Source organism: Halichoerus grypus, chromosome 7 (genome assembly GCF_964656455.1).
Source record: "Halichoerus grypus chromosome 7, mHalGry1.hap1.1, whole genome shotgun sequence".
NCBI classification, from domain to species: domain Eukaryota; kingdom Metazoa; phylum Chordata; class Mammalia; order Carnivora; family Phocidae; genus Halichoerus; species Halichoerus grypus.
In genome coordinates this window covers 108349202-108363821 of record NC_135718.1, presented here as the reverse complement: position 1 = coordinate 108363821, position 14620 = coordinate 108349202, and the positions used below count along the sequence as shown (strand labels likewise).

The 14620-nt window shown below is 39.7% G+C and overlaps 1 protein-coding gene across 4 annotated transcripts in view; it reads left to right on the top strand.

The window, feature by feature from the left end:
• ABL2 (ABL proto-oncogene 2, non-receptor tyrosine kinase) overlaps positions 1-14620 on the top strand; it is a 112954-nt gene that overhangs the window by 38143 nt on the left and 60191 nt on the right. The gene's annotated exons all lie outside the window — the stretch shown is intronic.

The following is a 14620-nucleotide window of genomic DNA, read 5'->3' as shown; positions in this document are numbered from 1 at the left end:
GGGATTAGATAGAGAAAAGAATAGATAGTAGTTCATTTATCATAACAAGAAGGAAGGCAGAGCATATGGATGTAGATAGATGCTGATACTGTGGGTGGACGCAATGATAATTCCTGGAAATCCTCTTCTGACTGCTTTAATTTTCTAAGCAAGTCATCAGCTGAGAGTGAGAAAGGGCATGGAAGAGGATATTAGAAGTTTGAGAAGAGAGGAGAGAGCATGTAAGTGTTTAGAAAAGTGGGAGAGTGAATGGGCTAGGGAAATAGATTATGATTACCAGGCAGAACTCAGGGCTCAGTTGAGGTTAAAGGTCATGAATTAGAAGTGAGGCCAGTCAGCTTGTTTGTGTGCTTTTTTTGCTCCTTTAGTAGTAGGAGAACAGACAGAGAATTGAATTTAAGCAGCATTGTGGTTTTGCAAAGTGAGTATGTCCCAAGTGAGAGGAGCGAATGATCATAATGATGCATCATGGAATTTGGGTAAGGAGAGAAGAGAGTACTTCCGGGGGGGAGGGAGAGTGAAAAGATAGTTGGGTCAGTAGATTTGAGGTTCTGCTGGGATCAAATGATGGCAGGAGTTCATGTACGAGAAGGAATGAGCTAGTAGGATAGAAGATGTATTCAAAAGTGGTTGCATGAAATTGAAATTGTTGAGAAGGGTGCATTGCAGTGTGTGGCTAAGGTAGGATTACATTTAGTTCTTTGATCTTCAAGCAACTCTAGGATGTAAATAGTGTAAGCATCATTATTCATGTTTTATAGAGGAAAAAACTGAAGCTCAGAGAGGTTGGGCAGTTGCCCCAAGGTCGCAAAGCTAGGTAGGACTCATAGTCTATTACTCTGATTCTCAATATGCACTCCTCTACCATACTGTATCAATTTTCTGAAAGTTAGTGACTTATTACCTTCCCTTTGAAACTGTAGGGCAACCTCAAATCAGGACTTTTAATAAATGTACATGAACAGAATTATTTTGTTCAGAAATCTTCAGAGTAACTTTCGGGTAAGGGTGATGTTAAAGGGTTCATTGCTTCTGTTATTATCTAACTGATCTTACTGAAAACACACACACACACCCCCATACATTGAAGGCTTAAATATGACAGTTTTGTTTAAACTCCTTTTTGTAAGGAGACTTAAGGTGGGTGGGGGACAGGACAAGTAGGAATGTACTATTCTTTCAGCAGCATGCCTGGACAGACAGCTGTGCTGTCAAATGCATCTGCCCAAATCCATGTGCATTCTTTATGGTGGCAATTTGCATTATTGCAAGTCTCTTGGAAAGGATAGTTGGCTATTGGATAACATCCATTTGGGATATGATTGTCTTCTCTCCCCCAGTAAGATTGTAATTATGCTTTTTCTTTTTTTAAGATTTTATTTATTTATTCATAAGAGACAGAGAGAGAGGCAGAGGGAGAAGCAGGCTCCCCGCTGAGTAGGGAGCCCGATGCGGGACTCGATCCCAGGACCCTGGGATCATGACCTGAGCCGAAGGCAGATGCTTAACCATCTGAGCTACCCAGGCGCCCAATTATGCTTTTTCTTTGTGTTCTTTAATCATTTAGCTTTGTGTTTGGGGGTAGACTTTGAAGAGTTCTTTAAATGGGAAGGAAGAATGAAGGAATTGTAATTAAATATAATATGAACTTATATTTACCATTTTTAATGTTTGCCAGAGTATAAAAATAGGATGCCTAAATTTCAGATTTTTTTTTAAAAGTTGTTTTAATTATAGCAAAATACACATGACATCAAACTCATCATCTTCTCAGATAATGTTTTAATATACTTTAGATTATATATATTTTGTTCATATAATACTCTATTTAAAATAGGCATAGTTTCCTGTGGCTGATCCTTAAACGCACTTTGGCCAGAGGAACGAACTCCCCTTTCCTATCTGTTACCACTCTTCTATCTCCTTCCTTCTACTGGTACTAAAACCTTTTACCTCACTAGAATGGAGTCTCATGACAGCACAGGAGGGTAGAGAAGTGGTAAACCTTGGGGCAGCTGATGCTCCCTCCTACAATATCTGTGAAATGGGGCTTGTTTCTGCTCCTTTCTTCCTTTGCTCTGGAGCCTTCGTGCCAGCTCCTTGGAGAGAATGTATAAGAAAACCTGAGTCTGAGTGATACAGCTCTGATCTGTTCCTTAAGAGCTTTCATTTCTTACCATCCTAAGGATGACATCTAAACTACTAGCAGAGCATCATCCGAGGCTTTCATGATCTGGTACCTGCATCATCTCATACATGCTCTCTAGCTTCCAGCCGTACTATAATACATGCAGTTCCCTCAGTATGGTCTGTGCCTGGCACATAGATGGTCCAGAAATATTTCTGGAGAGAATGAATATCTGTCTCTCCCTCTCTATCCCTGTCTGTGTGTCTGTCTATCTCTGTATCTTGAAGTTGTACTTTTTTACATGCTAACTTTTATTCCATGGCTAACTCTTTAAGACTCAGGCCAAGAATCCTGTATCAAGAGGCCTCTGCTTTTGTCTGTACTAGTAAGCACTCTTGCTCTACGATATCAAGACATTCAGGCCACATCTCTGTATATGATAGCTGATGGACTTCTTTGTTTCTCTTACTAGTATATGAGATGCTTGAGGGCCAGGGACCATGTGTTACTTACCTTAGTACCCCACAGCTCTTGGCCTATTCTTCATAGGCATCTTCTATTATTAAAAGCCTTTAAGTTGGGGCGCCTGGGTGGCTCAGTCGTTAAGCGTCTGCCTTCGGCTCAGGTCATGATCCCAGGGTCCTGGGATCGAGCCCCGCATCGGGCTCCCTGCTCAGCGGGAAGCCTGCTTCTCCCTCTCCCACTCCCCCTGCTTGTGTTCCCTCTCTCGCTGTGTCTCTCTCTGTCAAATAAATAAAATATAAAAAAAAAAAAAAAAGCCTTTAAGTTAGCTGTTGCTCGTTTCCTGATGTTTACATTATGTAATGTTATATATTCAGTATTCCTGCCCTTTTTATTTCATTTCTTCGCTTTCCTAAGTGAAAATTACGTGGACACTTAACTTGTGAAATAATAAATATTTTAATGAGTATATATCATACATCATAATTAGTACAATCTTATTGTGGGATTGGGGTATTGGGTAGGAAAATTAGAATTTCACACTTCATTTCCTGTAGAGGAATTATCTGAGCGCTTTAAGAAGCTGGACAAGATTATATAAGCTTTACCCTTCTAGATCAGTACATTTGGGTTTGCATATTTTATTTTTTATTTATTTTTTAAATATATTTTTTCATCTTTTTTTATTATTAACATATAATGTATTATTTGTTTCAGGGGTACAGGTCTGTGATTCATCAGTCTTACACAACATACAGCGCTCACCACAACACATACCCTCCCAATGTCCATCACCCAGCCACCCCTCCAGCAACCCTCAGTTTGTTTCCTAAGATTAAGAGTCTCTTACGATTTGTCTCCCTGCCTGGTTTTGTCTTGTTTTATTTTTTCCTTTCTTCCCCTATGCTCCTCTGCCTTGTTTCTTAAATTCTGTATATCAGTGAGATCATATGATAATTGTCTTTCTCTGATTGACTTAGTTCACTTAGCATAATACCCTCTAATTCTATCCATGTCGTTGCAAATGGCAGTATTTCATTTTTTTTTTTTTTGGTGGCTGCATAGTATTCCATTTGTGTGTGTGTGTGTGTGTGTGTGTGTGTGTGGTGTGTGTGTGTGTGTGTGTCTGTGTGTATGCCACATCTTTATTCATCTGTCAATGGACATCTGGGCTTTTTTCATAGTTTGGCTATTGTGGACATTGCTGCTATAAACATTGGGGTGCAGGTGCCCCTTCGGATCCCTACATTTGTATCTTTGGGGTAAATACCCAGTAGTGCAATTGCCGGGTCGTAGGGTAGCTCTATTTTTAACATCTTGAGGAACCTCCATACTGTTTTCCAGAGTGGCTGCACCAGCTTGCATTCCCACCAGCAGTGTAGGAGGGTTCCCCTTTCTCTGCATCCTCGCCAACATCTATCATTTCCTGACTTGTTAATTTTAGCCATTCTGACTGGTGTGAGGTGGTATCTCATTGTGGTTTTGATTTGTATTTCCCTGATGCCAAGTGACGTGCACTTTTTCATGTGTCTGTTGGCCATATGGATGTCTTCTTTGCAAAAATGTCTGTTCATGTCTTCTGCCCATTTCTTGATTGGATGATTTGTTCTTTGGGTGTTGAGTTTGGTAAGTTCTTTATAGATTTTAGTTACTAGCCTTTTATCTGATATGTCATTTGCAAATATCTTCTCCCATTCTGTCGATTGTCTTTGGTTTTGTTGACTGTTTCCTTTGCCCTGCAAAAGCTTTTTATTTTGATGAGGTGAGTTTGCGCATTTTATTTTATTTTATTTTAAAGATTTTATTTATTTTTTGACAGAGAGAGACACAGTGAGAGAGGGAACACAAGCAGGGGGAGTGGGAGAGGGAGAAGCAGGCTTCCGGCTGAGCAGGGAGCCCGATGTGGGGCTTGATCCCAGGACCCTGGGATCATGACCTGAGCCGAAGGCAGACGCTTAACCATCTGAGCCACCCAGGCGCCCCCTCTTTGCGCATTTTAAATTGGTGACTTGTTAAATTGTTCCTGCTTAAGATGTAACTACTGTTAATGCATTTCTGTTTCCTATTTTCCACTCTCTTTTATCACTATTGCTTTTCTTTCTTACACTCTTTATTTTAAAGATTTATTATTTTAGAGACAGAGAAAGTGAGCGTGCAAGTCGGGGGGGGGTTAGTGGGAGAGGGAGAGAGAATCTTTAGCAGACTCTGCGCTGAGCACAGAGCCTGAGGTAGGGCTCGATCTCATGACCCTGAGATCATGACCTAAACTGAAACCAAGAGTTGGGCACTTAACCAACTGAGCCACCCAGGTGGCCATTTTCTTTCTTACTCTTGATGTCAAAAGTTGTGTCATTTGTGTATTCCTTAGAATTAACGACTTAGCAGGTGACTCATTATTTGTTTAGTTTTTTTTTGTTGTTGTTTTTTTTCTTTTAAAGATTTTATTTATTTATTTGAGAGAGAGAGAGAGAGCACATGAGAGGGGGAGGGCCAGAGGGAGAAGCAGACTCCCTGCTGAGCAGGGAGCCCGATGCGGGACCCGATCCTGGGACTCCAGGATCATGACCTGAGCCGAAGGCAGTCGCTTAACCAACTGAGCCACCCAGGCGCCCTCATTATTTGTTTATATGAGAAGGCTTTCTTGTAGATGTTCTTCCTTTTTAGAGTCCAGAATCTTAATCATTTTACCGTAAGTTTTACTCTCTTTGTTCCTAATTTTAGTGTGAAATCGTTTAGGTGAAATAATAGTCAAAGAAACTGTAGGCATACTAAATATGTCTTGGATTTTTTTGGCATGAAGCTAAGTACAATAGAGATTTATTATATAAACAGCAATTGTGTGAAATCCCAAATTTATTTAGATGTATTTAAATAATTTTTTAAAATTAAAATTAGCATGTGGTATTGAAGACATTTCTAGTAACTTTTTTCCCTGGTGTAGGCCCACTTTTCTATGCCAGAGCTACCTGCCTACAGCAGGTAAGCTTTTGTGGGATTTACTCTTTTAAAACATTTTTTATTGTTTAAAAAATGTATATATCATAAAATTCACCATTTTAATCATTTTTAAGTATGCAATTCAGTGGCATTAAATACATTCACAATGTAATGCAACCATCACCACTATCTATTTACAAACCTTTTCAAACAACCCAAACAAAATGTCTCCCCATTCCTCTCTCCTTGTAGTCCCTGGGAACCTCCAGTCTACTTCCTGTGTCTAAGAATTTGCCTATTCTAGATATTTCACATAAATGTATTTAGTTTATTTCACTGGCACAGTTTTCAGGGTTCACTGTTATAGTGTGTACCAGAACTTTGTTCTTTTTTTTTTTTAATTTAAAGTTTTATTTTTTTTAAGGTTTTATTTATTTGACAGAGAGAGAGAGAGAGAGCAAGAGAGTAGGGACAAGCAGACTCCCCGCTGAGCAGGGAGCCTGATGCCGGGCTCAATCCCAGGACCCCAGGATCGTGACCTGAGCCAAAGACAGACGCATAACTGACTGAGCCACCCCGGCGTCCCTAAAGTTTTATTTTAAGTACTCTCTATACCCAGTGTGGTGCTCCAGCTCAAAACCCTGAGATCAAGCATCACGTGCTCTTCTGACTGAGCCAGTCAGGTACCCCAGAACTTCATTCCTCTTTATGGCTGATTAATATTCTATTTTATGTATATACAGCAGTTTGTTTATTCATTTCTTGGTGGATACTTTGGTGGTTTCCACTTTTTGACTGTTGGGAATAGTGCTGCAGTGAACATTAGCATGTAAGCTTCTGTTTGAATCCCTGTTCTGGGTTCTTTTGAGTATATACCTGGGAGTGGAATTGTTAGATCATTTGATAATTCTGTGTTTAGTTTTTTGAGAAACCACCAAACTTTTCCACAAGGACTGTACCATTTTACATACCTACCTGCCATGTCCTGGGACTCTTTTTTTTTTTTTTAAGATTTTATTTATTTATTCATAAGAGACAGAGAGGCAGAGGGAGAAGCAGGTTCCCCGCTGAGCAGGGATCCCGATGCGGGACTCGATCCCAGGACCCTGGGATCATGACCCGAGCTGAAGGCAGACGCTTAACCATCTGAGCCACCCAGGCACCCTGTCCTGGGACTCTTAAGAGGGAATTCGACCTACAACATCTTTAACTAGTTATGTATACCTTGGATGTGTCTCTTAACCTATCTTTGTATTTCTGTTATCTCATTGTTAAAACTGGAGCTTGAATTAGATAATCAAAAAAATGTCTCCTATCTCTGCAATTCTGTGATACTACAAGGAATTGCCATGATTTGCAGTTCTTTAGTCCTCTCCCCTTTTTTTAACAAGCAATTTGTATAGTGGGAGGCAGAACCTTTAAATGCCTGGTGATACAAGTGTATTCAAATCCCCAAATACTTTTAAATTTTTATTTATTTTTATTTTTTATTTTTTTAAAAGATTTTATTTATTTATTTGACAGAGACACAGTGAGAGAGGGAACACAAGCTGGGGGGGGGGGGTCGGAGAGGGAGAAGCAGGCTTCCCGCGGAGCAGGGAGCCCGATGGAGGGCTCGATCCCAGGACCCTGGGATCATGACCTGAGCCGAAGGCAGATGCTTAACGACTGAGGCACCCAGGTGCCCCTACTTTTAAATTTTTATTCTGTTATGTACGAGCCAGTTTACAAATGTTAGTTTATTGAAGGCTTTTTTAGGTACATCTACATTGAAATATCATAAACTTTTATTAATTTGCACTCTGTGGGTATAAAAACCATAATTAGGGTGAAAATCTATTATTTGCCCAATTTATGTCACAAAAAGTTTTGCTATCCACTCTTCTACATTAGTGATATATATATAAATATGTATTTATATATAATTTATATGTAATTATGTTATATAATTTATATGTGTAAATACATATATTAGAGATGTTACATAATTAGAATAGTATAATAAAATATTTAATTATAAGTTTTTTTTTTAAAAGATTTTATTTATTTAATTGACAGAGAGAGAGAGAGCGTGAGAGGGAACACAAGCAGGGGGAGTGGGAGAGGGAGAAGCAGGCTTCCCGCCGAGCAGGGAGCCCGATGCGGGGCTTGATCCCAGGACCCTGGGATCATGACCTGAGCTGAAGGCAGTCGCTTAACCAGTTGAGCCACCCAGGCGCCCCTATAAAGTTATTTTTAAGAGTGTAGCACCATTTGCATAAAGATAATTATCTCTAGATGCTTAATGAAAACTTGAAATAAAGACGAAATGGAATCAAGGATAACTGCAAATTTAAAACCTGAAAGAAGAGTAGTTCTCATAATAAAAAATGGAAATTTTGAAATAGAAGTATATTTAGTTGACATATGAGCAAGAACTTAAGTCAGTATAAGCTTGGTAGTACAGTTGTTGCTTTCAGTAGAATTTTGGCATGTTGGAACTTGAACCTTTCATTGCCAAAACTGTATTCCATTCTGTGTAATTATATGATGACAACATATAAGTAAGTATATTTTCATAGCACCTGAATCACATACCAGAATATATTATAGGTACAATGAGTAGGGAGACCAGAAGTCTAGGATCTTGTGTTACAGGCATCCTATTAGAAAGGCCACAATGCCCCAGTAGGTCCTAATGGGTTACGGAAAAGAACTTTTTTTTTTTCTTTAAAGATTTACTTATTTGACAGAGACAGCGAGAGAGGGAACACAAGCGGGGGGGTGGGAGAGGGAGAAGCAGGCTTCCCGCCGAGCAGGGAGCCTGATGTGGGGCTAGATCCCAGGACCCTGGGATCATGACCTGAGCCGAAGGCAAACACTTAACGACTGAGCCACCCAGGCGCCCCAGGAGGTAATAGTTTTAGCTTATTCTTGCCACCCCCAATAAATTACATGAAGTAATTGCTATTAAATGAATTAATTGCTATTAAATTTAAGGTTTCTTATTCTGTTTATTTGGGTTTCAGTGAATTGTGCCTTTAGTCCCAGGACAGTCTACTTCCCAAGACCGACAGTCTCCCTGAGGATAACTGTAGTTAGAAGGGGATGGTATGTCATGACTATTCTTGGAACTTGGCTTGGCTGTTAACTGTGCTTCTCTGGCAGGAGCCAGAAGGGTTGGGTTGGATCTCAGGGCATCTTTGGAATAATCAAGATGCTTACTGTAGCAGCCCAGCTTGCAACCAGGGCTCAGTCGTCTTACAGTGTTTTTGTTTGTTTGATTAGTTTTTACTCCTTACCATGTTTTTAATCCTTTTCTTCTTGAACAGAAGCCTCCTTACTAGTCCATCTTTTCCCCTGGGCTAGGGTGTGAAATTAGCTTATTTTTTTCTGTTGGCATACTGACTCCTAAGCTTGAATCCTCAAAATCAGTTTTACTTCTAAAAAATGCTCACCTGCTTATATTTTTCTTAGGAGAGGAAAATGTAACAACACTAAAAAATTAAAACCAGCTGCTGTTAATAACAGCCTTATTACTTTTGTTTTCTTGAAAAGCATTTGACTCTCCCAGATACTTTCCTTTATCTGCCAAGTGGAATACTCTTAGAACTTTAAAAATTCTTTTATGCATATAATTATAAAGGAGTGATAATTGATTTTGATTAATTTGTTATAACTTCTTTTGATTGTAGAGACTGTGATAGGAATTTGTCTAGCCTGTGATCTCCTGTATTAATTTGCTTCATCATTCCCTTTCATCAGCGTTTATGTGTTACTGCCTAGGGCATGAGCTCACATTCCCATTTATTGGACTTACAAGACAGTGGCATGCCAGACAGTAGTAAAACTTCCTAGGATATCTGTCTGCTAGGAGACTAAAATTAAGAGCTAGATGTTTATTCCTTAAAGACATCCATTTAAGGAGAGTAGTTCCTCCCCTTCTTACCCCACTCTTCAAATAGCTAATTTCTTTCTTTTAGGTAGCTTCACACTTGTCTGTTCTAATATTCTAAATACGTCACCAAATATTTATTAAGCTTCTACTGTTGTGAAACAGTCTTAGGAGAAGTCTGGTCTCTGTCAGTTCCAAGGGACTGGTGATGGCTTTTCTTTTCTGAGTTGGACAGGGGACAGAAGACCAATTCACTGGGTCCAGGGAATAGGGTAAAGCAGTTAGCTGAACATCTTTCAGCCTGGACTAACATCCCATCCTTCTTTATTTTCTGTCTCTGGCTTTGGCATCCTTAGCTTTCTTGCTGCTCTGGCCATGTAAGTTTTCTACTTTGCCAATCTGTGCCAAAAACAAAACCAAAACAAAACAATCCATCTCCTATCTTTTCTCCTCTTCCTGAGATAAAAAGTGCTCTAAGAAATTTCACAGGGAGTAACAAAAGGTAAAGACACTAAGAGGATGACAGGGGATAGTCTCTCTTTTATATATATATATATTTTTAAGATTTTATTTATTTATCTGACAGAGACACAGCGAGAGAGGGAACACAAGCAGGGGGAGTGGGAGAGGGAGAAGCAGGCTTCCCACCGAGCAGGGAGCCCGATGCGGGGCTCGATCCTAGGACCCTGGGATCATGACCTGAGCCGAAGGCAGACGCCTAACGACTGAGCCACCCAGGCACCGCTCTCTTTTATATTTTTATATAAGCCTTCTTTCTCTTTTTTGCTTAGCATCAGTAGAAAAGTTGAGGGGTATGAAATTGTAGAAGGTTTAAAGACTACACTGTGGACTGAATGAAGTAATATTCTTCTATATATATATGTATATATATATATGAAAGTATTTCAGACTAATTTTAAAGGGTACATATAGATGTGGAAATTTCAGTGGGCAATATCAAAGAGGAACTATAGTAACTAGAAAGGCTTTGCATTTCATCTGTCTGTAAGTACAGCTGTAGGGTAAGCTTTTTTTTTTTTTTTAAGCTTTTATTTATTTATTTGAGAGAGCGTGAGAGAGAGAGCACGAGCAGGGGGGAGGGCAGAGGCAGAGGGAGAAGCAGACTCCCCGTTGAGCAGGGAGCCCGATGCAGGACTCGATCCCAGGACCCTGGGATCATGACCTGACCCGAAGGCAGACACTTACCTGACTGAGCCACCCAGGCGCCCTAGGGTAAGCTTCTTATTCCTGATCTAAGGTGAGGACGTAGGAGAAAGGGGCATCATATGTTGCCAGGACATGCAGGGGAGGGGAGCGGAACGTCAGAGGGAAACCAAGGAAGAGAACCTGATAGGGGTGAAGGAGGGAGGCTCTGCAGCTGCTTTTAGGTCATTATACATAGGTCCAGCATATAAAAAAATGAGAATTTTTTTTCTTCACATAAAATTTGATATGAACACAAACACAATAAAAAGGGGAAACTGTAAAAAAAAAATGCTGGTTTGTCAGTACATTTGAAAATTTTTTTCTTGCAAATAACAATATCATGCTTCAGGGTTTTTTTTGACAGGGCGTCATTGTAATTTATACTTTTAAAAAAACACTTATTTGTTTTGCTTGTATATAGTCCCATATTCAGTCAGTGTTCAAATGTCATTCTTTTTCAGTTTATTTGAATTACTATCCAGATAAGACCTATTTGTCACAGTGATATATTTAATAATTGATATAATTATTTAATATATCTAATAGAATCAATATGTATCTCAAATCTCTGATCTGTAGGTTCTCTGCCTTCATTTTTCCTTTTGCACAAAGGAAGGGGTTATTAGATCTAAAAAACCATTAAAGCCTTTTGCGGGGCGCCTGGGTGGCTCAGTCAGTTAAGTGTCTGCCTTTGGCTCAGGTCATGTTCCCAGGACCCTGGGATCGAGCCTGCAGAGCCCACATCAGGTTCCCTGCTTTAGCAGGGAGCCTGCTTCTCCCTCTGCCCCTCCCCCTGCTCGTGTTCTCTCGCAAAAATAAATAGAAAATCTTTAAAAAGCCATTAAAGCCTTTTGTAGCTTTAAAATTTGTTGTTCATTATTCTATCAGCCATTTCCTAGAACATGCTTCCAAAATATTTCTTTAATGGTTTTGGAAGAAAGCATATGGAAATTTTTCTTAAACTGAAACTTTTCTCCTAATGTCCAGATGGGGCGTGTTATTTTATTTTATTTTATTTTATTTTATTTTTTTTTTTAAAGATTTTATTTATTTTTTTGACAGAGAGAGACATAGTGAGAGCAGGAACACAAGCAGGGGGAGTGGGAGAGGGAGAAGCAGGCTTCCGCAGAGCAGGGAGCCCGATGCGGGACTCGATCCCAGGACTCTGGGATCATGACCTGAGCCGAAGGCAGACGCTTAATGACTGAGCCACCCAGGTGCCCCGGGGCATGTTATTTTATACTACAAGTTTTCTCATAATATTCTGGGAGGACATTTGTCTGACCCTATTAATTTAGTATCTTTAGTGGAGATTTGCTTGTTAAAACAGAGCTAGCCCATGTATATTCCTAGTAGGGATAGAATAAGCTTAATGGCATGATTTTAAGGAACACCAGTAGTGTCTCTCTGCCTACTTGTTAATGATTAAAATTCTTTCTTTGGGGACATTTCTTTTATTTTTGACTGCCTAACCTATTTTTTAAAGATTTTAAAATTTTTATTTATTTGACAGAGAGAGAGGGAGACAGCAAGAGAGGGAACACAAGCAGGGGGAGTGGGTGAGGGAGAAGCAGGCTTCCCGTGGAGCAGGGAGCCCGATGGAGGGCTCAATCCCAGGACCCTGAGATCATAACCTGAGCCAAAGGCAGACGCTTAAAGACTGAGCCACCCAGGCGCCCCTAACTGCCTAACCTATTAAGATATAAATATTACTATAGTGGCTGGCGGTGTGGGGAGGCTGGGGAGGTTGGGTGGGGGGGGAGGGATTCAGTACCATTATTCTATGTAAATGTTACTTGTGAAATTATCTTTAAATTTCATAGATTATCTTTAAATTCTAAGGCTCTAGAGCACAATTGTTCTGGAGACCTTGCTTGGAGGAGTAAACACCTTTAGATCTTTATTAAAATAAGTAGTAGAATCCACTCTCTTACTCCTATTACTACCCTTCAATCAAAGATAAATAGGAGCGCCTCAGTGGTTCAGTCTGTTGAGCATCTGATTCTTGATCTCAGCTCAGGTCTTGATCTCAAGGTCATGAGTTCAAGGCCCGCATTGGAGCCTACTTAAAACAAATGAAAAAACAAAATAACTTCAGCTCTTTAGATAGAAAAAGACTGACTTGGGGCAGTCTGTATGTGCATTCATGTATGTGTATATACAGAGTAGTAAGAGTATCTCAAGGGGTTAAGTCCTTGGAAGATAGGAAGAGAGGTCAGGAAAGGAGGGTACCTACCTGTCAAGGTCTACGTTACCATCTTCTCTAGGATAAATTAAGGAGTTACCTTATCTTGAAGTGTACCATACACCAACTTTTAATTCTAGTCTACCATTTGAAAATGATTACCTATTATTTATTTTGAGGTACATTAATTTGTTTTTTCACTTTGTCATGAATTCTTTTGAATTCTAACTCTGTGATCAGTTTTAGTGAGGAGAAAAGTATTTGTGGTTTCTGCTGGGATTTTTTTCTTGGGGAAATAACGTAGCAAGCAATAAGGGACATTTGTGATCAGTGGTACTTAGGTTTGATGATTTTATTCTTTTTTTAGAAATGAGAACATAAATTATGCAGGACTTTTCTGGGCGTATAAAAACATGAACATGAAAACCCATTCTTTGAAGTTTCATGGAGCTCCTTATAGAATTGTATTTCTATTTCATAATTAAGTACATGTTGTACTTTATTTCATAAGTGTAAAATGAACTTATTCTAACCAAATCTCTCAGACGTGAAGCTTCTTGAGTGTAGTGCCCATATCTTTCATCTCCCACAGTATCTAAGTAACCGTAGAACCCTATTGTAAGCTGGGTCCAAAATGTGGTATATAATTAAGTTAGTAAAATTGGGGCGCCTGGGCGGCTCAGTCGTTAAGCGTCTGCCTTCGGCTCAGGTCATGGTCCCAGGGTCCCGGGATTGAGCCCCGTGTTGGGCTCCCTGCTCAGTGGGGAGCCTGCTTCTCCCTCTCTCTCTGCCTGCCGCTCCCCCTGCTTGTGCGCGCTCTCAAATAAATAAAATTTTAAAAAAAAAGTAAAATTATCGATATGGTCAGTAGACATAGAGCCAGTCACCAATCATAGTATATCAGAACTATAGTCTCTTGAGCAAAGTAAGTTCAGAATTTTTTGACTGAATGAGCATTTCTGTTTGTATTAATAGGGATTATTAAGTCCCTACTTTCCATTTAATTCTTTGTTATTCTCAAGTACAACAGTGTTGGGGTTTATACTGTGTTTTTTTGTTTTTTAGAAAAAGGTAATTTTTAATGTTTGGCCTTTTTTTAATTTCTTTTTAAATTTTTATTATTTATTTTTAAAAAGATTTTATTTATTTGACAGAGAGAGATACAGCGAGAGAGGGAACATAAGCAGGGGGAGTGGGAGAGAGAGAAGTAGGCTTCCCACCAAACAGGGAGCCCGATGTGCGGCTCAATCCCAGGACCCAGGGATCATGACCTGAGCCGAAGGCAGACGCTTAATGACTGAGCCACCCAGGCGCCCCTTTAATGTTTGGTCTTAATGACTAAATCCATCTTTATTACCAGTGTTTTTGTGTGTGTGTGTGTGTGTGTGTGTGTTAGAATTAAAATAATATTCTTAAATAATTAAAAAAGAACCACTTTAGGTTATGTCCTATATTTGACCTTACCTGCTTATAGTTTTCATAATTGTTTGAATTCCTTTGGTTTTAACTTTTTTGTTTAAAAGATTTTATTTTGAGAGAGAGAGAGTGTGTGCGTGCATGCGCGCACCTAGAGGGAGGGGCAGGGAGAGCGAGAATTTCAAGCAGACTATGCTGAGAGGGGAGCCCAAGGCTCAAGGCTCAGCCTCATGACACGACTGTGGGATCTTGACCTGAGCCAAAATCAAGAGTCCGATTCTTACCCGACTGAGTCATGCAGGCACTCCTGCTTGGCTTTGACTTTTGATGTCTCTCCTAGTGGTAGTATGCTTGCTGTTTTGAGAAAGACAGGTTGAAACCCTTTTGTGTGCAAAAGGGTTTATTCTTGTTT